The sequence below is a fragment of the Euprymna scolopes genome, chromosome 11 (assembly GCF_053919585.1).
Source record: "Euprymna scolopes isolate OS-2025 chromosome 11, ASM5391958v1, whole genome shotgun sequence".
Taxonomy (NCBI): domain Eukaryota; kingdom Metazoa; phylum Mollusca; class Cephalopoda; order Sepiida; family Sepiolidae; genus Euprymna; species Euprymna scolopes.
The window spans coordinates 101,899,537-101,926,390 of NC_136492.1; the positions used below are offsets into that span (position 1 = coordinate 101,899,537).

At 37.3% G+C, this 26,854-nt stretch overlaps 2 long non-coding RNA genes across 3 annotated transcripts in view; both read right to left on the reverse strand.

Annotated features, from left to right (window-relative positions):
* LOC145288017 (uncharacterized) overlaps positions 1-24,157 on the reverse strand; it is a 133,545-nt gene extending 109,388 nt beyond the window's left edge. For both annotated transcript variants that reach the window (XR_013869250.1, XR_013869251.1), the window contains exon 1: positions 24,026-24,157. This is a non-coding gene — a long non-coding RNA (uncharacterized LOC145288017). The remainder of the gene's footprint in view (positions 1-24,025) is intronic.
* A 7-nt stretch (positions 24,158-24,164) lies between these two features.
* LOC145288018 (uncharacterized) overlaps positions 24,165-26,854 on the reverse strand; it is a 262,452-nt gene continuing 259,762 nt past the window's right edge. The window contains exon 3 of the long non-coding RNA XR_013869252.1: positions 24,165-24,293. This is a non-coding gene — a long non-coding RNA (uncharacterized LOC145288018). The remainder of the gene's footprint in view (positions 24,294-26,854) is intronic.

Here is a 26,854-nt window from a genome sequence, read left to right on the forward strand (position 1 = left end):
TGCAGGGGGGCAGTCGTCATATTCTAATGCCCCATCGACAGGGCCGTTTAGGTCAGGAAGCCGGTATCGTCAGACAGCCTGATCTAGTATCGGCAGATAGAGAAAATAAAGGTTGTTGTAGTAATAACGATTTGAGATGTTTCAGAGATACACGCCAAGTAAATTTATATACAACATTTTGTGTAGGGAATTCGGTTCTCTTAAAGGGTTGCAAGCAAATGAAGCGTTTTGAATATTTTCTAATTGTCCAATAAAGTTGATCAGAACAAAACATGGTAAAACAGCAGCAACTATGAAGATGAGGATAACAGTCTGCAAATAAATGTATTCATCTATTTGCAGACTGTTATCCTCATCTTCATAGTTGCTGTTGTTTTATAAGATTCTAATAATAAAATATACCATTCGATACAAATGCGACGGTGGAAGACTAGATGAGAACAAAAACCTGGATTTATAAGACCAAGAAATCCAACCTTGATCGCCCTTCCGGGCTCATGGTGCAGTGGATAGAGGCGTTGAATCTCTACGGTTCGAGGTGAGCACTGTCTGAAGATAGCGGTTTCAATCCTACCCAAAGCCGGCTAGAGGATTAGTTGACCAAAAACGTGGTGGGACGATGACAACTATGGAAGGCAGTAATTACTGAGGATGCAGTTAAGAGACTCAGCATTCCTATCCCATCGCGGTAAATCACCTGACGAAGATCAGAGGAATAGCTGGCTGAAACGTCATGAAACAACGACTATGAAGATGAGGATAGCAATCCGCAAATAAATAAAAAAGTTGATTAGTTCTTTTTCTACATACGTCGGAACATTCAATGCATATTTTTCTTCTAATGTTATTTTCAGGCAGGCAATCTACCTCTGAGAATATTTTTCATCCATTTAACTTTGTGTAACAGAGTGCGAGCACACGTATGTAAATGCATACAAAATACGAAATGACGTCACTGTAAGGAAAAAGACTATAAAAACAAGAGAGAGCATGTTAGAGAAGACGATCACATGAGAGCTGTCACAGTTATAATGAGAAGTCACGTATGGTGGGAGAATGACGAAAAATGTCGTTATGGTACGAAAAAGTGAGGTCGAGTTATTACTTGTCCTATGTTCCTTGCGATGTAAACTGCATACGAGTGGATCACGTGTGTAAACATGTACAACGGTACATTTGAAAGTATATAAAATATAAGAAATCATTTTTAAAACCAATGTTTTTTTTTTCCAATAAATAAAAATAATACAAATCAATTGTTTTAGTCTTCTCCGACCTTCCTCAGCCAGTTATAGACATTGTTATTATTTTTTTTATTGTGAAGTTAGAACGACGAATGCTGGTGATAGCTGATCCCTCGTGGTGTTAATTAGAGACGGTTATTAATGTTTGAAAGTATATAAAAAAGTATATAAAAAAAATGTTCAGTTCTTTTCCAACAATTTTTTGAGCTGGAAAAGTACTTGTCCCTATTTACTATGCCTCCCCACGGGACAGAGTTAGACACCAGGGTCGTTTTTTAACGTGGAGAAAAGGTAGAAAAATAAAAAAATTGTCTCAGTAGGGAAAGACTGATCCTCCACCGAAAGAGGACAAGAAATGGAAGTGCAGCATCTGAAGAACAGATAATACACTTTGATCTTGACCAAAAGGCAAAATACTTGTCATTTTGGTAAAAAAAATTACTTGTGCAATATTTTTATAATTCAAACGTTGTTTACGTTTTTTAGCAGATTTCTAAGCTTTCAGAAAAAAAAAATGGTAGAAAAAGTTGATTTCAAAGTTTCTTTTAATATTTTTTGCTCTACTTGAAGCAATCTTTATGCTATTCCGAAATACTAAAAAAATTATTATATAAAAAGAAATTAATGAAATCTATTATTCAGCAGATGTGGCATAAACATGTCTGTCACCTTATGCTCCATTTTTTTTTTTTTTTTTTTTTTTGTCATTGGTCACAAAATATGAAAGATGTTGCAAAAATGGAAACAAGATTTTTCATTGCTTACACTTAGTTGGGGTAGAATGCTGAGATTATTTTTGCAACATCACCCTCACATGCACAGTCAGCTCCCCAATCCCCACTGGAGGGAGTAAAAGACGGCACATCCACTCACTTTGATCTCAAGTATCACTCTGATGTTTTTTTTTTTATTATTCTCTCTCGATCGCTGATGTAATCCTGCAAATTGTTTTTGGCACATTCTTCATACAAGCGATAAAATGTTTCTATATTACATTTCTTTTAGTCTATCTGTTTGTTCCACTTTTCTCCGAAACTACTGTGCCGATCTAACTAAAATTTTGTATAGACTTTGTTATGATAAGATGTAGCGAACTAAGTATGATATATAATCTATCTCGGGTTATGCTGGCATGTTGAAAATTGTGATTTTGCTGTGCAGGTTGGTTAGTGCAAAAAGAGTTCAAAGGGTTAAGTTGTGACGTATGTCAAACACTGTAGCTAGGGTTAGCGATAGCACCCAAAATGTCATTCAGGTCATGTGAAAGAAAACGTGGAAAGAAAGAAAGGAAGTGAGCATGAACGAAAAAGAGAGGAAGATATCTTTTTGCTCGCATGCAAGTGCAGACTAGCTCTCGATTTTGGGAAAAACGGACGTGTGGAGTTAGACGCGAAAATGGGCCAAAAGAAACACAAAAAAGTGAGTCAGCAATGCGATAGCCCCCCCCCCAGTTCACTCAAAGTAATCCATGCCAGAAAATCGGCGTTACTTTTTCGTTAAAAGTTCCTTTACAGTATCGACCAGTGACAGAATCGCATCCCCAAATAGAAGATCAAGATAAGAGAAAAAAAAGGTATGGTGACTTTATCGTACACACACACACACACATATGTGTGTGCATACACACACTAGAGTTGACATGCATAGATACACACGTAATATGAGACACGTAATAATATTAATAATAACAAGACAAAGACAAAATATCCTCCCTTCCGAAATGTTACACGTATTATGGCATTGGCTTGATGCACAGTTAGGGATCAATAGAGATTAGTATTTAATACAAACATGAGAACAAATTTAACCATATTCAACCATCAATTTGGCATAAAGCACCCATTCTAAATCAATCTATAACTTTGGCCCATTTTTAACTAGCTAAAAGTTTAGTATATTTTAATTTTTATCACAAGCTTGCAACTATCACAACAATCAGTCGCATTTCTTACTTATATCCTGTTACCATCTAGATTATAATTCCTATTTAGTATCCTGCTTATTTGGTTTTGATTACCCCAGGGTAATTTATTGTTATACCACTGAATTAAGCAGTATCAGTTGGTCAGTATCAGATGGGTGACCATGTATGCATTCAGGTAAGCAGGTATGTATAATATCTGGGGGAGATGAATTCTTTTTTTTTTTTTATATATATACTGGATCCTAAAAGATGAACCAAAAGACAAAATATAAAAATGCATTTTTTTCAATGAAGTGTATGGTACAGGCACGTTGACATACCAGTTCTTATTAGATCATCCAAGTTAAGCAACATGGAGCCTGGCCAGTATCAGATGGGTGACTATTTGGTAATGCTAGGCTTTGTATGTCATCTTCCCATACCAAGATCTGTATGCAACTCTAGGGACCACTTGTGAGGTTGATATTCTCTGTAAACTTCCCCTTGAAGAAGGAAGTCAGCCCAACCAGCACTAAATACCACACCAGGTTCAGAATACTAATTTATTACATATTAACATTCATGGAAGATGATTCAGAAAATTTCGATGCAAAAAACATGAATCAAATCTTTTGTCGTGTGGAAATCGCTTCAGACAAGGCATGAAACCATTTGATGTAAGGAACTAAAAAGAACGTAATAACAAAAACAGAAGATGCTTATTGACCTTATTTTTGAAGTTCTCGGATCAAAGCTACTGAGAATAGAAATGGGTATTGCAATATTGTATCAAAACAGCGAATTGATGGAGATCAGTATATCAACGAGTCAAGTGTTCTAAAGTGTTATACCATAATAACAACATATATTATTCAATTGGAATTCATTGAGATGAGTATTATTAATTTTTATTTATTGCGAACTATTATCCTCATCTTTTCTTAGTTGTTTCACCACATTTCGGCCAACTATTTCTCTGGCCTTCGTCAGGTGGTGTGCACTGTCTGAAGATAGCGGTTTCAATCCTAAACAAAGCCGGCCAGAGGCTTACTTGGCTAAAAACGTGGTGAGATGACAACAACTACGGAAGGCAGTAATTGCAGTGAATGCAGTCAGGAGATTCAGAGTTCCTATCCCGTCACAGTTACCACCTGACGAAGGCCAGACGAATAGTTGGCGAAACGTCGTGAAACAACTAAGAAAAAGATAAGGATAATAGTCCGCAATAAATAAAAATTAAAATTCATAATAACAATGTTTACTTAATTATTAGAAACTTCAACTTGTTATTATCAAGCTATCGAATTGCAAATAGTTATATTTTCTATGCAAGAGCCAGCTGCAATGAAGCTGGAGTCACCAAGGACATTCAAGAATATTCACGGTAAGACTTTGGAATATGTAAATAGATGTAATAGGATTTCACGTAAGTATTTGCATAGAAATTAAACATCGGAAATTTATGAAAGGACATTGCAAATCAAGTGGTGACAACCGAAGAGGGGAAAATGGCAAGTTGAGCTATTGGTGATGAAACATATTCCTCATATTTTCTAGCTGATGTCTGAATAAATACGAGGGACGTTCCAAAAATAATGCCTCCTATTTTTTATTCCGTTTGAATGGATCAAAGGGGATTGCAAATTGCATTGTTATGATGACTAAACTTATGTATTCATGACCTGAAAGTTTTATCTCTCTGTTACAGATATTGACAGTGTGAGACTCAAAGAAGCAACCTCTATTATGGACGTGCATCAGGAGAAGAGATGTATCATTGAATTTCTCCAACAAAGAATCGCATTCACTGGCGCCTGTTGAACGTTTATAAAACCAATGCAGTTGATGTCAGCCAAGTTAGGAGATGATTTGTTCAATTTCAGAATGGCGACAGAGATATGAATGACAAAGCGCATTTCAGACTTAGATCATCAAAGGAGACTAGCAAAAGTGCATTGAGAAAGCTGGTGACTATATAAAAAAAAATTCTAGAGCACAAAAGGTCACCCGCTTTAATAGTACCACTCCCGTTTTCGTAGCTCTTTAATGTTTTAGTTTTCTGAGTTAAAAATAGGAGGCCTTAATTTTAGAACGACTCGTGTGTTTAATTTAATAATTGACCACATGATTTCGATCCTAGAAAACATCTAAAATTAAAGGCTTAAGCTTAAGGAGTCTTAAGAAACTGAAATTCAATAAATCTTGCTTAATTGATGTTTAATAACTGTGGATCAAGTTTAAGGTAAATTTGAAATATTGGGATTTTCAAATAGGAGATTGTACCCATATTATGCTCACTAAAACCCTTGAAATATTTCAAAGAAACTGAAAATTGAGAAATAGTTATTAACTGATTGTTCAAATTTCATAAAAATCGGATGCATATAAATATTTCACTAAAGGCTTCCACTTACATTTTTTACTCCTTTTTCCCAAGGCTAAATCAAACAAAATACAGTCCACATTGCGGTGCCTTATGCCTAGCAGCTGTGCTCTAAAAGTCGTAATGTTAATTGGTTTAGACGTGAATCATGTACATGTATATGTATAAATAGATACACATACCTAATGTTGGTTCATGTTTACCTGTTTTGGAAATATTTGACTTTAACACTAGAGGGCGCTGCTAAGGCGAAATTTTGATCTCTTGTTTCCCATGTGGTGGAAAATTAAGAAACAAGAATCTTTCTCTTAATGCGATTTTAAAAATGCATGAACGTTGTCCACACCCACCTCTTACCCACAGGACATACTTTTAAAACCCGAAAGTTTTGCATATTAGATTGTGTTTCTGATCAAGTCAACACTTACAATGGTCAAAGGACCAAGCGACTTCTGTTCATATATATGAGGTGCATTCAATAAGTTCCAGACTTTTTTTGTAAAGGCATTTAAAATTGTCATAGACTTTTTAAAATTTAGTATGTTATTACTATACATCCTATGAAATAACTGATTAATTTTTATGATTTCAAGTTCAAATACAGCACAAATTGGAATACACCCTACCAAAGCCTGATTGCCACAGCTGGTGAATTTAAAAAATGCAATTTGCGTGAGAGGACACTTTAGAAGAACGATATGCAATAAAATTTTGTTTTAAACTTGGAAAAATGCTACAGAAGCGTATGGAATGCTTTAGACCGCTTTTGGACCATCTTGCATGAATCGAGTATCAGTTTTTGAGTGGCATAAGAGATTCAAGGAAGGTAGGAAGTCTGTGAGGGCTGACAAGATGTGTGGGAAGAGTAAGGAAGTCAGAACACCACAGTTGATTGGCCAAATAAAGAATTTCATGGATAAGGACCGTCGAGTGTCTATAGAGACAATAAGTGCCGAGTTTGATATCAGTGTGAGGACTGTACACACAATTATTTGCAAGGAACTGAAGATGTGGAAAATTTATGCAAAGTTTGTGTCAAGGTTGCTCAGAGAAGATCAGAAAGAAAGACGTTGTCATGACGAAGATGGACATCAAGACAGTTCTTCACCCTCCCTACTGTCTAAACCTTGCTCTCTGTGATTTTTAGTTATTTCCTAAACTCAAGGAAAACCTTAGAGGCCGTCGTTATGAGACAATTGAGGAGATGAAAGAGGTTGTGATGAGAGTCATTGACACGCTCAGACAACAGGATTTGAATGGGCTTTCCAGAAGTTGTTGTAACGGTACAACAGAGGAGATTACTTTAAAGGGGACCAGAGTTTTATGTGTACTATCAATAAAGGTATCCAGAAGAAAAAAAATTCTGGAAACTTATTTAAAGCACCTCGTGTGTGTGTGTGTGTGTGTATATATATATATATATATATATATATATATATATATATATATATATATATATATATATATATATATATTACTAATGAGTTACCACTTATCAAGACAAAAAAACACCAGTGAAACATTTACAGCGGGATTGCTTCTCTGTTGATTACAACATGGACATCTTTAAATACAATGTTACCAAACTTTTGTCATAAAAGGAATAAAACACAGTCCATAACATTGATCAATGTTAGTAATCCTATGTTCTTCATCTTTCAACTGGCAATCATTCTGTCTTATCCTCGAATGGTTTTAAGCACTGATAAGTGATTAACTCCAATAGTAAAAAAAAGTTCCTTCTTGGAGATATTTCATGCATAAATATGGCTGAATATGTAATCTGTATTCAACTCAGCATAGATTAAAAGAAGAAAAGCAAAAAAAGTTAAACCAGTAATTATTGAGAAAAATGTAATGGTACAAAGATGGCTACCATGACGTTCTTCTTAGCTGATGTATCAGTTTCATTTGTGGGTTCTTAATAAAGTTCAGAAGTGTATCTGTAATTTGGTCGGCTCCATCCTTTCTTCTTCTCTGCTCTCTCTCTCTCTCTCTCTCTCCCTATGTTGTGATATTCATAGTTTTAGTCTTTTCTATAAATTAACCGTCTCTCGCTTTCGTTTAAACATCTCCATTCTCAGACATTGATATTAACATCTGGAGATAATTTTATTTAACGACTGTATTTTGTCATGAGTCGGGAGATTGTCTTGCTTATAAAAGAAGTTAAAAACTAATCCTCTACTCTTGATAAATAAAAGGATGGCATGTGTTCTCTAGAATTGTCTGATTCATTTCCTGCTTCTTGTGTTCAAGCTCGTTTGTATAGTGGTCTTCGTTAATTCACTGTTCGGATACCTCATTATTACCTTCTCTTCAGGAGGTTAGGCACAAGGTCAAGTGTTGGTTTGTTGAAAGCGTTTCTGTAGCACGAACTGGATTCGAACCTGGAACACCCTGATAGTTAATCTGTGTTAACAACTTAACACCGCCCCCCCCCCCCGATCTCATTATAATACATCTTCCTATTTCAGTGTCTTTTTTCTTAAAAAATGCAGGCTTATGGAACTCTTTCCTGTTGACTACTTCCCCTTCTACCTATAACCTTTGTTTTTTCTAGACTAAAGTTAATAGCGTCGACTGTTTTTGTGTTAATCATCTTTCGTTCCTGTTGGTTCCCTATATCAAGTGGCTTTATGCGTTGTCTGGAACGACATTTATTAAAAAAATATATTGTTACTATATCGTTTTTATTAACTGAAAATCTTCAATCCAACGAGAAAATGGAGATTTTAACGAAACTATTTGTTAAGTGAATCGGCAAAGACATTCGTTTTAATGTACATATTTGCTTTAAACACTTTGCCGTTCACATATTCTTATCTCAATAATATAACAAACCGAAAGACAGAATATTTTGTTGCTATGCAATCCGTTTCCTCTGCCATACAATTAGTCTTGTTCAAAGTATTCGGTCCTCGCCATTATTGGAACGGAATTGAGACAGAGATGAAGAACGGAAGGAAAGAAGAATCGGACAAGAGCCATTGACCACTAGATCACAGATAGATTTTCTTTTAGAATTGGTAAATTGCTATGTCGGAAGTACACCGATTTATAGCAGGGTCGTTTCTATTCTTTGACTCTTTTTACTGTAAAACCATTTAGATAGACAAAAAAAAAAGAAAAGAAACGGAATCATATTCTTAAGATGCGTCCATTCATTCTGCACGCGTTTAGCAATAATTCTCGTATCATTTGGATTCATCAGACTAGTGTTCTGATCTTGAGTGTCATTTTCACAACATTTCGATCGATGTAACCTCCTACCTTCTTCAAGTGTGTCTTCTTGAACTTGGGAATATTTCTGTCGAACTTGAGAATTTGAACGGAATTTCGAACACAACCATTTATGTACTTTATGGAGGTAGCATGCTTTTGTTCCGTGAGCCATGACTGGATAGAGGTCCTAAGTAATTCGCAATTGTATTTTTCGGCCACCCACACTGAGAATTGAGCCTTCAAGAGAATATCACTTTTACAATCGATTTTTTCAAGTACTCTAACCACTGGACCATGAGTCCTTGCGGACAAAAACCATGCTCAAGATAAGAACAATAGTCTGAAGAATCCAAATAATATGAATAACCAATCCTCATCTCAAAAGTTCAGAAACTGAAAATCTTCAATGAAAATTTTATTTCAATTAAATTCAATTTATTTGGCAAAAGAAAAATTGTGCTTCAATTGCCATTTAAGGAAAGGGTGATATAAAATTTACACAGATGATATAGCCCACCATCTGTTCACATTTACCTTGAATTGTTGCGTTATTGGCGTATTTATTATCTTACTTGGAAGTCTATTTCAGGAACGTGCAATAGGGTGGTGGTGATAGAATTGCTCAAGCATTTGCCCCTTTTATTCCCGTTTTAAATTGTCCTTTTGAAAGGAATGCATTATAGGTATATGTTCAACGAGACACTTTTTTTTCTCAATTGAGCACCTGCCCTGAAAATGTTCTCTGCACGTCACTGGTCTATTACAAATTCCAAGATCATGTATAAAACAATTGAAAATTTTGGAAGTAATTTATATTCAATAGCTTTAGATGGAGAGATTAAAAGACATTAGATTAACAATAATTGGTTATAATTTTATAACAATGACCAATAATTATAGCAAGCCCCACTCTCCCCAATGGTTTACTTCTACTTGCGCAACTGCCATTGCTCAAAGGCAGCATGCATACTGCAGATTTAACCGAAGTCCAGTTCAAACAAACAGAAGTATATAGAAGCTAGAAGTAACGTTAAGAAAGAAATAGTGACAGCTAAGAGAGAATTTACTGAAACCACTAAAAAACGCATCGAAGCACAAAAATTAGGAAATCATGACTTCTGGAAAATCTACAACAGTGTAGTACATAATGGGCAATCAACAATTCCCCCACTTACCAACAATCACGAGGTTGTTTGCTCAGCAACCGACAAGGCTAATATGCTTGCCAGCCGGTTTGCCTCAAACTGCACACTGGACCCTTCCAACCACCCCCTGCCTGACTTTCCTTTGCGGACAGACGCCACGCTAGACGATCTAAAAATCACCTCTACTCAGGTACACGCTATCATAAAAAACCTTGACACTTCAAAAGCATGTGGACCTGATCTCATCCCAGCTGTGCTATTAAAAAAGTGCTCAGCCGAAGTAGCTCAGTTCTCTCCAAACTCTACAACAAATGTCTTAATGAATCATGCTTTCCGGGCTGTTGGAAAACTGCTTCTGTGATACCAGTATTCAAGAATTCTGGCGAAAGAACAGACCCATCAAATTATCGCCCCATTAACCTCCTCCCACTTTTCGTCAAAATATTTGAGACCATAATTAACCATGCTCTAGCCCAGCAACCTTACAGATGCTAAACTTCTGACTGACAAATAATATGGATTTAGACAAGCCCGTTCCACAGCAGACATCCTAACTATAATCTCTGAACGTATATACTATTCACTGGACAAAGCGGGGGAAGGCAGAGCGGTAGCTCTAGATATATCTAGATGAGTAGACACACCTTCCTATGAGCAGGCAGGGGAAAGGAACTAGTAGGTGAGTGAAGGTGCAGGCCTCTACTGAGCAGTAGGTCTAATAGTCTTGAGAGGAGGGACTCGACGATCTTCTGGTTACCAATTCCTTCCGGCTCCTAAGAATGCGCTGCTTTCTTTTCCACAACATGAGTAGTGACGACCAAATTTCTGATGTTAACTGATGACTAGAGTCCACTTAAGCTTTAACAAATGGTATGTCCCATTCCAATATATGTATTATTATGTAGAATATTTACAAGATGACCACAGCTTCATTTGGTCCAACAGATATCCTGCTCCCCCCAAGTTCATATGAAATTTGGGAAAATGACGTGGAAAAGAATGCGCTGCTGGTTACACTCTGAAACAATAGAAAGGGGTGTGAGTAATTAATATGAGGGGTACAAGTACAATACTATCTATCTCCCTCACCCACGGCGAGTGTTTTGCGGGCATGACAAAAAATTCTGAAGAAAATCTGTTTCAACTATTTACACTGTACAAGTATCAGTGAATTTTACTAGTGCTGGGAGCACCGGCTGCGCGACCTGTTGCCTAGTTGAGTCTCAGCGATACCGAGGGCATTGTGCGATGCCAGTCAGCGTAAAGCCATGGGAGGCTTCTTGGGGGTTGTGTGTATGGCAGGTATATGAAGCTGTGGAGAGGCCGTATGCGTGGCGTCTACATTCTGCATGGGAAGACCAATATGTGTTGACTCTGCTGTATGTGCAGGGTCTCCAGCTGTCGGTGTGGCTGTGTCTACAGCTCTCTCAGGCGATGGGCCAGGGCTTGCAGGCGCGCCAAGGCACTTATCTTCCTCACCTGATGCTGATTCAGGGTTCCTTGCTGGAACGTTAATGGTAGGTTTTCTTAATCCGTTTGAGTGGATGACCGCATCCCTGATGATGGGGCTGAGGGACTCAATGATATCTTCATATAAGGCTGCTTTAAAGGGGGTGAACTTACGAAGATGCTGGCGGTTTCGCAGAGTTAGTCTCCCAGAGCCATCTATCTTCACGACATATTGGTGGAACTGCCTGACCTCTACGATAGTGCCTGTCCTTTCCCAGCGCTTTGGATGATTGCCTATCAGGTTCTGTAAGTAGACATGATACCCGATATGAAGAGGAAGCAAGGATCGAGTGTGTTCCCTCCATTTCTCATGCTCTCGGGAGTGTCGCTTTGCAAAAGCCTTTTCTCTGTTGATAAGGGTCTCTGTCCATGTCGGATGAGGGCAGTACCGACCCATGGGGATGGGGATAGGGTCACGGATAGGTCTTCCGAAGACTATGAGAGCCGGAGATGCCTTAGTCTCCGGGTCGATTGAGTTCCGATAGATGAGCATGGCGCGCTGGAACTTGTCTACATCAATAGACCCACTTGCAGATGTATTGTCCATCAGCATGCGCTTGACAGTCTTTACACCTATCTCAGCTCTGCAGTTGGCGTGAGGGAGATAGATAGTATTGTACTTGTACCCCTCATATTAATTACTCACACCCCTTTCTATTGTTCCAGAGTGTAACCAGCAGCACATAGATGAGTAGACACACCTTCCTATGAGCAGACAGGGGAAAGGAACTAGTAGGTGAGTGAAGGTGCAGGCCTCTACTGAGCAGTAGGTCTAATAGTCTTGAGAGGAGGGACTCAACGATCTTCAGGTTACCAATTCTTTCCGGCTCCTAAGAATGCGCTGCTGGTTACACTCTGGAACAATAGAAAGGGGTGTGAGTAATTAATATGAGGGGTACAAGTACAATACTATCTAATATCTAAGGCTTTTGACAGGGTATGGCATGAGGGTCTCCTCAGGAAAATTAAATCATACGGTATCACTGGTAGAATACTTAACATAATTAAATCCTTCTTAGATAAAAGAAAAATCCAGGTTGTCCTCGACGGTCGTACATCTAAACAGTGTGATATAAATGCGGGAGTGCCTCAGGGGTCTATCCTTAGACCTCTATTGTTCCTAATATTTATTAATGACCTCCCCGACAAAATTGCCTCTGAGATGGGTATATATGCTGATGACACTACACTCTATAACAGGCATGACAGGAAAACAAATGAACACATAACTAAAGAAATGGCAAAAACACTAGAGGATGACCTCCAATCTGAAGTGGAATGGGGACATAAATGGATGGTCACATTCAATGCTGCCAAGACTAAACTGGTTTCCTTCAATAATTACAAGAAACCTTCTCTGTCACCAATAGCAATGGCCAGTGACTCCCTGTCTGAGAGTACATCTTTCAAACTGCTTGGCCTAACGTTCACAGGAAACATTAGTTGGAACAATTATATTGAAAACATTGCCAGGGCCGCTGCGAAAAAGGTAGGCTCTCTACCGTGCTAGAAAACTACTGACACCTGAAAGTATCCTGTACCTTTATAAGGCCACCATTCGCCCATGTATGTAATATTGTTGTCACATTTGGGCTGATGCACCTGCTGCTAGTCTCTCGCTCCTAGACAAGGTTCAAAAGAGAATCACCAATCTGATAGGCCCTGAACTGGCATCTAAGCTTCAGCCTCTGTCCCATCGACGAAACGTTGCATCCCTCTGCCTGTTCTACAAGTATTTTAATGGCGAATGCTCTGACGAACTACAGACACTTGTTCCCTCACGACGTAGACACCCTCGACAAACCCGACAGGCAGCTAAATCCCACCCCCACATAGTAGAGATCCCTAGATGTAAAAGATCTTTCTACTCCAGTAATTTCTTCCCCAGAACCGCTAGACTCTGGAATTCCATTTCAGGTCCCTGCTTCCCTAACTGTACTGACATGCAGAAGTTCAAGTGTAACGTGAACCGACATCTTGCTGCCCAAATCCCAACATAGTGCCCCAGCAGTTGCTGCTCCTGATAGTAGCCTCCTACCCCAAAGTGGCAATGTGCCTTGTTTGGGGTGAAAATGTAATAAAATAAAAAATTAAAAAATTTAATAACTGAACAATACCAAAATAATCAACTTGTTGCCAGTGGCATAGCTAGAGTAAACGTCAAATGCCCCCCCCCCCACTGGCATTGTGTCACCCAGACCCCCCCCCCCTTAGATACGATATATATATATATATATAAACCACTTAATCCTTTTTCCAATTATTTTTCACAGTTAAAAGAAAATGAAATGAGTGTACTCACATGATTTCAAATGATTTACTATTAAAAACGGCAAGGTTTAGAGTTTTCAATAAACATGGGCAAAAATATTCTTCAGTTACTAATTAAAAAAAAATGTAAAATATTTTAGAAAAGATTAAAATCTTTACATAATATGATGATAAATAAATCCTATTTTCAGACGATTTTCGCACCTTAGCCTGGCTAAAAAATTTTGCTGTCACCCGAAGCGGACCGACCGCCTCCTTCGCCCCCTCCCCTCTAGCTACGCCACCGCTTGTTGCTTTTATTACCTCTCTTGAAAGTATATTCCAAGGTCTAGGGATTCTGATTGAAAAAGTTCAATTCGAAAATTCAATTGGTTCAATTGAAATCAACAGTGAAATAGTTTCTTGTAGTGTCCGCATAAATCTTTCTCGTGCAGGAGTGAATATTAAGCTATCAAAATTAAAATTTTCAAGAACTTCTGAGAAATGCCCGTTTTTGAAACTAAAGACGAAAACAAAATGAAAATAATAAAAACATTAAATGAAACAAAATTAAGAAACCAACCAATTTCTCTCACAGAAAAAAATTCCATAAATCAGCAAATATCAAATTAGTTGTCAGCGCAGCGTTGTCCGGTCGTGCAATACGCTTAAGCATGATATTTTAATTTATGCAGATTGCGTATGTATTATTATAGAATCAATCCCATATTGGTTATTATTAGGACTATGACAATAGAATATTCTTTTCATTGTTTTGACTCGAGTATATATCCGGCACAGTAAGACACAGTTAATCAATTGAGAAGCCCATGACTATCTAAAAACATAAGGTATTAACTAATATACTAGAGAATCAAAATAATGAAAAGAATATTCTCTTGTCATAGCCCTAATTATTATATATTACGTGGATTAATTTGTCTGGGGGACTAATTTTCAAATAATAAACAATAAAATAAATAAAAAATAAATAGAAAACCTAGACACCTCAAAAGCATGTGGACCAGATCTCATCCCGGCTGTGCTATTAAAAAAATGCTCTGCCGAGGTTGCTTCAGTTCTGTCCAAACTTTACAATAAATGCCTTAACGAATCTTCTTTTCCCGACTGCTGGAAAACCGCCTCTGTGGTACCAGTCTTCAAGAATTCTGGTGAAAGAACTGACCCACTAAATTATCGCCCCATTAGCCTCCTCCCGCTTTTCGCCAAAATATTTGAGTCCTTAGTTAATCAAGCCCTAGTCCAGCACCTAACAGCTGCTAAACTCCTGACCGACAAACAATATGGATTCAGGCAAGCCCGTTCAACAGCAGATATCTTAACTGTAGTTTCTGAACGTATATACCGTTCATTGGATAAAACAGGGGAGGGTAGAGCGGTGGCCCTTGATATATCTAAGGCTTTTGACAGGGTATGGCACGATGGTCTTCTAAGGAAAATTAGATCATATGGAATCACTGGAAGAATTCATAATGTAATTAAATCCTTCTTAAGTAATAGAAAAATCAAAGTTGTCCTCGACGGACGTACATCCAAACAATATGACATAAATGCGGGAGTACCTCAGGGGTCTATCCTTGGACCTCTATTATTCCTGATATTCATAAACGACCTCCCTGATAAAATTGTTTTGGAGATGGGTATATTTGCCGATGGCACCACTCTCTATAACATATGAGGGGAAAACAAATGAACACATATCCAAGGAAATGGCAGAAACACTAGAGGATGACCTCCAATCCGTAGTGGAATAGGGACAAAAATGGTTGGTCACATTCAATGCTGCTAAGACTAAGCTTGTTTCCTTCAATAACTACAAGAAATCTTCTCTACCACCAATAGCAATGGCCAAGAACACATTGCCTAAAAGTACTTCTTTTAAACTCCTCGGCCTAACGTTTACAGGGAATATGAACTGGAATAGATACATTGAGAGCATTGCCAAGGCTGTTGCAAGGAAGGTTGGCTCCCTCTACCGTGCTAGAAAACTACGTACGCCTGCTAGTATCCTATACCTCTATAAGGCAACCATTCGCCCATGTATGGAGTACTGTTGTCACATCTGGGCTGGTGCATCTGCTGCTTGTCTCTCTCTCCTGGACAGGGTTCAAAAAAGAGTCGCCAACCTGATAGGTCCTGAACTGTCATCTAGGCTTCAACCTCTGTCCCATCGACGAAATGTTGCATTCCTCTGCCTGTTCTACAAATACTTTAATGGTGAATGCTCTGACGAACTGCAAACACTTGTACCTCCCCGACGTAACTACCCCCGACAAACTCGACAAGCTACTAAGTCTCATCCCTTTACAGTAGAGATCCCTAGGTGCAAGAAAGCCTTTTACTCCAATAGTTTCTTCCCCAGAACTGCGGGTCTTTGGAACTCCCTTCCGGGATTCTGCTTTCCCAACTGCAATGATATGCAGAAGTTCAAGTGTAATGTTAACAAACATCTTTCTACTGTTCTCCTTTCATAATGACCCCACTAATTAAGTCCCTAATAGTAGCCCCCTGCTTCAAAGTGGCACTGTGCCTTGTTTGGGGTCAAAATTGAAAAAAAATAAATAAATAAATAAATGAATAAATAATAATGATAATGTCGTTCATCAAATTCCGTCTATGTTCACGTCAACGGATATTTAGGCTTGACGATGAATTCCCTGGTAAACTCACTTCTAATTAATGTTTAGTTTTAAAATATGCAAACGAAGAAATGATTTTAAATGGTACCACTTCTTTTATCGTAAATTGAACTCATTAATAAGGAAAAAGTTAAAATAAAATGGTGAGGTAGACCTGGGTTTGAACAGGAGATCATTCGATTTGTAGTCAAATGCTCTACCACTGTTATATCTTCAGATTATAATAAATCTTTGTTTTTTTTTAAAGAAGAAATGATTTGCTGAAATTTTTTAATCTCTTACCGGTGTAGTGTAAAATATTCTCCTGTAAAAATTATTCTTTATATATTTATAGATAATTATTCTTTATATATTTATAGATAATTATTCTTTATATATTTATATATAATTATTCTTTATATATTTATATATAATTATTCTTTATATATTTATAGATATCTATAAGGGAGAAAAGCTACTTTTAAGATCGGATTTTTTTCGATACTTATCAGATGAATTTCTTTACAAAACATGAACACTGCCAGATATATAAATTAGTTTTGTTTGAAAATTGCAAAAGATAGGTTCCACAACGGCTGAGCCTATGAGAAAGGAACTCTCTCTCTCTCACCCCCCCCCCACACAAAGTGACTTTTATATAATAATAGATAGATTTGCAATATCTATATGTCACATTTATGTCCAACAGGTGCGTGTATAAACCATTTTACACCTCTGTTGGCTTTCTTGGGAATCCAGGTTTTATTCTGATGATAAATCCACTTGGACGCCGATGTTTATACTAAAAGTTTATTTCAAAATATAAAGACAGGCATAGAGAGTATCAGGATGTCGGGTTACTTTTCATGCGCGTGTGAGAGAGAAAGACAGACAGACAGACAGACGAATACCTCATCCCACCACACTACTTACATTAAATAATAATGAACCTTAATTTGTACGCATTTATGAGCGATAAAATGTCCAGGAATTCGGGCGAGATGATATAGTATAATTAGTACGAGCGCCGGATTGCAGCAACTGTTACCGTGGGTTCGAATCCCACCAAAAATAAAACCCTGCTTAAGAGCAAAATAAGTGCTTCAAAAGAAAGGATTCCAATTGCGAAAACAAAGAAGAACTCCTTTGTTAAAGCTGATTTATGTCAAAAATCGTCCGAAATTAGCAAAGGAACATTTGGAGAAATCTTCAAGATTTGGGGATAAAATATTATGGTCAGACGAAATGAAAATTGAGTTATTTGGTCGAAATAGTGTAAGTCATGTCTGGAGATAGAAGAATTCTAATTTAACATCCAAATCTGACCCCCACAATGGGCATTGAATATTGTAGTGACAATTTGGTAAATATTGGATTACTAACGGAGACTGCTTATCAAGAACTTGTTCAAGTTGAACTTGAAAACAACAATATTGTAGGTAGTTGGAAAGCAGGAGAACAGAACAGAGTTCAAAAAGGAATGCAGTTCTAAGAAAGAAGATTTGTTCATGGAATCTAGGTTTAGGTTTAGGCACAGATAAAGAATGGAGGGAAATTATTGATAGTAGTTTTAGCTAAACGAGTGCTTTTCGTGAAAGTCAGGCAAGGGGAGACCATATACTGGAGATCAGACGGGCACTTGTCATGAAAATAACGATAAAGCAGCAACGACTCCTCTGTGAGAAAGAGGTTGCAGGCAAGAGAAGAGGGCATCCCCCACAAGGCTACAAAGTTTATTTTGAACTCTGTTAAGGCAAGATAAGGTCTTTCTAGCAGCTCCATCCCAGATGTGGCAACAGTACTCCATCTCTGGGCGTACTTGGCTCTTATATAGATAGAGAATTGCATCAGCAGTGAGATATCTAATGGAGCGGTAGAACAATCTCACCATTTTTCCAACAGCCTTGCCAACAGATTTGATGTAAGTGTTCCATCTCAGATCAGGAGTAAAGGTCAAACCCAGAAGCTTGCAAAACATGGAGCCTCCCCAAGATGAGAGCTATTCATTTCAATTGATGCCAACCGGGGGATCATTAGAGCGTTGGTAATGTAAAGATAGAAGCTTGGTTTTGGATGAATTAAAATTAACCAGCCACTTCTTTCCCCATTGTACCACATGCTCAAGATCAGAGGGGAGAAAATCAGAATATTTGGTTGTTTACGATCTTTGAAGTATCGCCATAGATGGTAGTCTTGTCAGCATAAATGTCTGAATGATCTTAGGATGTGATTTGGGAGATCATTGATGTAGATCAGTAAGAGAGTTGGGCCCAGAATGGACCCCTGAGGAACTCCAGCATTAATACTGTGAGCTTCTGATTTCTGCCCATCAACAACTACTAATCTTATGAACCGATCAGAGAGAAATCTATATATCTATAAAAGTGAACGCGTCTGTGTGTGTGTGTGTGTGTGTGTACATTTACCTATGCAATAACTCTGTCAATTTAAAGTCTACAGACTCGAAATTTGATATACAGGGCACGGAGATTTGGGAAAATCTTTCTGATCGGTTTTCGGCCAGATATTTGGCTGTTAAGGGGTCAAAGTTCAACGATTTGACCTTTGAGAACTCTACCAAACTCCTCCGACAATTTTGGGTCTAAACACTTGAAATTTTAGATATAGGTTCCTTGGACATGGATCTAACTTAATAACTTGATTATTTGACCTCTGTGGTCTCTACCAAATTACTCAGACAATTTCTGGTCTAAACATTTGAAATTTTACATAAAGGGTATTCAGAGATAGGGCAAGCTTTTTAATCGGTTTGGGTTGAAAATGTTTAGTTACCTATATATAAATGTATGTATGTATGTCTGCCTAAAACTTTCGACAGAGGCGCCGGATTTTACTAAGATCAGTACCACTTTAAAGTTCGACCTTTCAGACGACAAATATCGAAAGATTGGCTTTAATATCTTCACCTTCAACTAGGCACTTTTCTACAGGGGGGGGGGTCGCTTTTTCGCCGATATTTTTGAAAGTTATATTCTCCTATCGATTGTCTAGCCTTAATTTAAGCATAAATCACTTCAGGTTTGGCAGTGGTCGTAACCGCAAAGACGTCAGTTTTTTTTTTTCACGTTCTTTCCTCCTTCGCGGTACGGGTTCGAGCCTGCCTTCCTACTACCACTTTTTTTTTTTTGTTCAACATACACATCCAAACACCCGGCAACGCCGGGCTGAAATGCTAGTATATCTATAAAAGTGAAAATGTCTGTCTTTTTTCTATGATAGTTAAGGAAGACTATTATATAGAAAGGCATTACTTTACATATTCACACTTTAATATATACATATACACATAACCTTATGAACAGTATATAGGGACCGAGCAAAGCCGGGCAGAACTGCTAGTTTATATATCTATAAAAGTGAACGTGTCTGTCTGTCTGTGTGTATACATTTTCCTTCGCAATAACTCTGTTAGTTTTCAGTCTACAGACACGAAATTCGATATACAGTGTACTGAGATTTGGGAAAATCTATGTGATTGGTTTTAGGCCAGAAATTTGGCTGTTAAGGGGTCAACATTCAACGATTTGACCTTTGAAAACTCTACGAAACTTCTCCGACAATTTTGGGTCTAAACACTTAAAATTTTAGATATAGGTTCCTTGGACATGGATCTAACTTAATAACTCAATTTGAGTCCAAAAACAATAAATTTTAAGGGGTCATAATAGGGGTCAAAGTTAAAAAGATTGACCCATTTTTTTTGTTTTTACTCAGTATACACTTCCAAACACCCGGGAAACGCCGGGCTGAAATTCTAGTATATCTATAAAAGTGAACGTGTCTGTGTGTCTGTCTGTGTGTGTGTACATTTTCCTACGCAATAATTCAATTTTTAGTCTACAGACTCGAAATTTGATATACAGGGTACCGAGATTTGGGAAAATCTATGTGATCGGTTTTCGACCAGAAATTTGGCTGTTAAGGGGTCAAAGTTCAACGATTTTACCTTTGAGAACTCTACCAAACTTTTCCGATAATTTGGGGTCTAAACACGTGAAATTTTAGATATTGGTTCCTTGGACATGAATCTAACTTAATAACTTGATTTAAGCCCAAAACAAATGTTAAGGGGTCATAATAGGGGTCTAAATTAAAAAAATTTGACCGGTTTTCTTTTTTTTGCTCAGCATACACTCCCAAACACCCGGGCAACGCCGGGCCGAAATGCTAGTATATCTATAAAAGTGAACGTGTCTTTGTATGTGTGTGTATATTTCGCTACGCAATAACTATCAATTTAAAGTCTACAGACTCGAAATTTGATATACAGGGTACTGAGATTTGGAAAAATCTTTCTGATCGGTTTTCGGCCAGAAATTTGGCTGTTAAGGGGTCAAAGTTCAACGATTTGACCTTTGAGAACTCTACCAAACTCCTCCGACAATTTTGGGTTTAAACACTTGAAATTTTAGATATAGGTTCCTTGGACATGGTTCTAACTTAATAGCTTGATTTGAGCCCCAAACAATAGATGTTAAGGGGTCATAATAAGGGTCAAAATTTTAAAAAGTTGGCCGTTTTTTTTTTTTGTTTTGTTTTTGCTCAGCATACACCTCCAAACACCCGGGCAACGCCGGGCTGAAATATTAGTGATTTAATAATTGAGAAGACATTTCCAGCTATACCATAGCTGGAGATCTTGTGAAGTAAACCTTTATGCCATACCCTATCAAGGCCTTAGATATGTCAAGAGCAGTTTCCCTAGAAAGGAAGCCTCTGTTGATAGATTTGCTAATCCTATGAAATAACTGTAGATCTAGCAGAACGGAAACCATATCGCATATCACTGAGGAGGTTATTTCTGCTGAGGTGGTTGACTACTTCTCTATTTAACAGATTCCAGCAACTTACTCATGACGCACAGAAGACTGATTGCTCTGAATTGAGAGGGAGATGACCGATCACCTGAATTTTTAAATACAGGACATACTAATGAGATTTTTCAAAGTGTTGGGAAACAATTCTACTTAAGACAACGCTTAAACAGCTTTGTAAGTATGGGAGCCAAATTTTCAGCACTATAATAGAAATGCCGTCAGAGCCAGTTGCTTTACTGGAATTGAGGTTTTTAATTAGCTTGGCAACATCATGTACAGATATTTGTATGTTGAATAGCGCGTTTTCAGACATATGAGGAAATATTGAGGGTTGGCAGCCCTGATCGGATAGGGTAGAATTAGCTGCAAAGTTTTTGGCAAAGAGTTTGGAATTTTCCGATGCTGACGAGATTACTTTGGGTTCATTGATGATAGTTGGGATAGAGCACACGCTTATATTCAGGACCCTGTTTATTATTTTCCAAAACTAGTGGGAACCAAGCCGCTGCTCAGTTACTTTGAACTTGATGGACTGAGCATACAACTCTCTCGTGTTCTTCATTACTCTTTTACAATGGTTGCTGACAGTCCTGAAGGTGGCTTTAGTCTCAGTACCTCCATTATGTTGGAAGCAATCATGATATAATTTCTGTGCGTGATGGCAGCAGCATATTCCAGAGAGAAACACGTCAGGTCTGATACTATAGAAGGCACATCCTTTTTAAACATGGAATGGTTAATCTGATATAAATGTGCAGAAGCTAATCTGGTCAGCCATAGAGGATCGATATACTGTACAATGGAGAAGTACGTCAGAGGACTTATTACATTTCGTTTTTATCTTAACTGAGACAATCAAGTGATCAGAAGATTAGTACAATATTTTTCCCATTGACACCGTGTACTCATTAACTTATCCTCGAGTGACCTCCGGGCTTTGATAAGTGGTAACTCATTTGAAAAAAAAAAAAAAAAAAAAAAAAAAAAAATTATATATATATATATTAGAAGGGCACCCGGCATTGCTTGATCGTAAGCTATGTTTTAATATGATATGTTAATACATGCAGATCTTTTTATTTATTATTATAGAACCAAATCTCTGTAGATTATTATATTGTACCCAATATATAGTAGTGCCCCCCCGACGTGACCCAGTTGTAAAATACGCAGAAAGAGTAAAAGCTCAGAATGGTTTCATTTCTCTATGGCGTGATGTTTGACCTAGAAAACCAGAGGTTCGTTTTTAAGTGTTTAATTTCAACCATTCTCACTTCTCTGCCCTCTCAGTATCGCGGTAAGGTGTCAGCCATTCTTTTCCGCCTTCGCCTCAAGGCTTCGGTTCGAGCCTACTAAAACTTTTTTTTTCTTTTACACCTCCAAACACCCAGGCAACGCCGGGCACTCCCACTGGTCTATTATATGAAAGCGAAAACGTATGTGTTTGTGAGTGCAATTTTTTTTGTATGTCCAGCAAAGTTTTTTTCGGGGGGGGGGGTACCGTTTCTTTTTATATACTCCCTAGGTTATAATATCTTTGATTTACAAATGTAGGTCGTCTATTTTTTATTTGAGGGACTTATTTTATAAAATTCATGCTATCCCGTGGTCCAGCCTGTTTGTTCATGTTTTTCCTTAAAAAGCGAAACTAAATCAAAAGTAAAGCGAGCTTGTTGGCCCTTCATGCCGAGACGTCCATGGGGTAAAACTGTCATATCAGACAATTGTTATTCATTTGGATACTCCCCCTTTTGTGGGAAGCTGGTTTTCCCAAACATCTTGGGGAAACAAATATGCAGAAAGCATAAAGCTTAACTAGCTCTGCATGATTTCATTTCTCTCTGGTGTGATTTTTGACCTAGGAAACCTGACGTTCGTTTTTAAGCATTTAATTTCAACCATTCTCACTTCTCTGCCCTCTCAGCGTCGCGGTAAGATGTCAGGCTTTCTTTTCCACCTTAAGGCTTCGGGTTCCTGCCTACCAAGTTTTTTTTTTCTTTTACACCCAGGCAACGCCAGGCACCCCCGCTAGTTATATTGAAATGCCAATCCTAAGTGTTAGATAGAATAGATTCTGACCCAGAAAACAGTAATTCCTCCTTTGTCAGAAACCTTGCTCCTGAAATGTAAGAATTTAAGGACAAAATAAGGGAAGCGAGAGTTATGCATATGGCAAAAGTAAACCCAAGATCCACTTTCTACTCTCCAAACTGTCACCCATTTAAATAATAGCTATGCTCAACATTACTTAACTTTATGATCCATCATAATATATATCTGGATTTCGTGTGTGGGTTGGTTGTTTTTGTTTTACGGCATATCAACCCTTTTCGGGTTATTTAATGCCGAATCCAAAGATTTTCAAGAAAATCTTTTTTAATAGAATATATTTGTTGTTTTCACGTCGGTTTCTATTTAACCCATAGTTGGGACCCTAACAGGTACTACCACTCCGGGTCAGAGTGGACCTGGGAGCAATGGTAATTAAAGGGTGGCTCCACACTCCTCAAATCCCACAAGCTGGGGCTTCACCACTGGATATAGTTTAAGGTCAAATCCAGGACCTTCGTGTGTGGGGGATATCTTATCAGTCCATGAGGCAACCAATTTGTGTGTTTTGTTATGTATAATGCACAAGAGGATTGAAAGGAATAGGAAAAGACGACATGAAGAAACAGTTTGATTTTCATAGATATAGTTATTCGCACAAAAACAGTTTGTCAAAAACAAACATAAAATAGAGATAGAGAAACATAGATGATGATACTTGCTATAATATGAAAAGCCGATATTACTGAAGCGAGAATACAGTAAAGTCTAATTATGATAAGAAAGAAAAATGTTGCCGAGGTTGACGATAGCAAAGATATAATAGTAAATAGTACTTACATTTGTGTTGAGTTGTTCTGGAAGTGTATGAGATTGCTACCCCAAAAAAGTCTCTATGACCGCTACCAGCCAAGGTGTCTGACGGATACTGCGTTAAGGTTTGTGAAAGTCTCGCGAAGATGGACATACAGTCGGACCATGTCCAAAATGCTCTGAAAGCCCAGCCAGGAAAAAGAGAGAAACTCTTTCTTACTTTTACACATGTGTGGAACGAGTTTTCTTAAATTCCGAACAGGGAGAACATTTTCCTAACAGTGGCCAGAATAATCTGAAAAAAAAAAAAAAAAAAAAAAAAAAAAAATACTCAGGTAATTCTGGTATAAGAACCATAATATACAGTTATCAAAAGTAAAAAATATATACGAGTTGAGACTTCCATATACTCAGTTTAATTTTATTCATATTTAATCTACGATACTGATAATTGGATATATTCCACTTTTTATACAAAAAGCATTTGTTTAAATGCTAAGTGGGAATATTTTCTATTCACTAATGTGATACCCAGATATGAGAACGTATATGTTTATAAGATATAATTATGTTATTAGACGACGAAACATGCGTCTGGATTATATATAAGTATCAATCTGAAAAGAATGAAGCAATTTCTGTAGGGAATCTCAAATGTGAGAGCTGAATGTGAAGCAAAGCATACAAAAGAGTTAAAAAAAAAAAAAACACACACACACACACACACACACACACAACACAAACTTAGCCTAATCTCATAAATTTATTTCTACCCTCTACGGGCATTCTCAAATGAAGAGAGCTAGTCAAGTTAGCATATGATTTAAAAATTAAGAAAGTTACAACTGTTTTTTGTATTTATTAGAAAAAAATGAAAAAGGAAAAAGGCGGGGGGAGGCGGAATAAAGTATAGTTGAGGAAAATTATTACAGAAGTAGAGAAAGAAAGCCAGTAGGAAAGAATGTGTGGAGGAATCGAGGTTGTCTGGGGAGAGAAAAAGAGAGACAAGTTTTTCTGTTTCAAACTTGTCCCTTTCCAATATAATATAATATAGTAGTAGTAGTTTTGTCTTTAGAAGTCAGCCATCTTTAAAAAGGAGAAGGAAAATATACAAGGCGAAACAGCGATGGGATCTACTCATTCTTAATTCAATTTTATTTATATTTTTATTTTATTTGCGATACTGATAATTGGACGTATTCAACTGTTTATGCAGAAAAACATTTACTTAAATGCTAAGTGCGAATATTGTTCTATTCACTAATGTGATGCTTACATACGATAACGTATTTGTTTTCACATTTTTGTAATCGTGCATCTATTCCTTTAAAAGTTGACGAGTTCCTATTCTTGTGATGAGTCGGGGCAGAATAGATTAAAAAATTGACATAATTACATAAATGATTCTGCGTTACGGAACAGGTGCTGTCAAGAATTAAATATTTTAACATGCTGAAAGAAATAAACGGTAAGATGGGCAACATCTTGAAATTTGAATTACAGACTTTGTCATATATATATATATATATATATATATATATATATATATTAGAATTTTCAGAATGTGAGATGATATACAAGTCTTGGACTTCTGATTTGTTGGCTTTCATGGCTTGTGTGAGCTATGGCGTTGTTTGGCTGTGGATAGATATATGTGACTACTTCATTTAATCACATAAATTAATATACGAAAGTATTTATGCATGAAAATTAGGTATTTACTTCAACAGTGCTCAATACATAGGTAGAGCTTGGTAGTAAGTTATAAAAATATATATGACAATTAAGCTACACAATATTCCGCGTTTCATTCACGCTCAGATTCGTGAGGTTTATGCAAAGAGTTGTGGTTGTCTTGCATTTTTATATACGCATATTCTATTGAGTTTTTAGTTAGCCAATCAGATTCCAGATTTCCACTGCTCCCTTCCTAATCAGTCAATGGTTTAAAATAGGTCAAATCACTATATATCTACGCTTCTCGCTAAAAAAAGCACACACATAAGGGGTGAACCCAAGGTCAATTGGGCCTTTGTTCTGTAAGTGTCTGCCCATTGGCTGATTAGGAAGGGAGCGGTGGAAACTAGGAATCTGATTGGCTAACTAAAAACTTAATAGAATGTGTGCATGTAAAAATGCGAGACAACCACAACTCTTTGCATAAGCTTCACGAATCAAGGCATGGATGAGACGCGGAATATTCTGTGTAGCTTAATTGCCATATATATTTTTATAACTTACTATATAAGTGAAATTGTCTGTGTGTGGGTACATTTCGCTACCAAAGTACTATGTCAATTTTCAGTCCACAGACTCGAGACTTGACATAAGGGCTATTGAGATTTGGCTGTCAAGGGGTCAGAGTTCAACGATTTGACCTTTGAAAACGCTACCAAACTCCTCCGCCAATTTTGAGTCTAAACACTTGAAATTTTAAACTTGGACATAGATAAAATTTTTTAATTTGATTTGAGAGCTAAACAATGAATGTTAAGGGGTCATAATAGAGGTCAAAGTTAAAAAAATGACCAGTACGGTCTCTACCAAATAACTCAGCCAATTTTTGGTCTAAACATTTTAAATTTTACATAAAGGTATTCAGAGATAGGAAAAGTTTTTACATAATACATAACGGACATGTGGCAAGCATTTCAGTCAGTTTTGGGGCAAAAATTTGGCTGACAAGAGGTCAAAGTTAGAAGAGTTGGCCTTTGCAGACTCTACCAAACTCTTACTCCAATTTTGGGTCTAAACAGTAGGAATTTTAGATGTAGGTAACTTGGACATAGGTCAAACTTTTTATTTTGCTTTGAGATGAAAACAAATGTTAAGGGGTCAAAATTGGGGTCAAAGTTA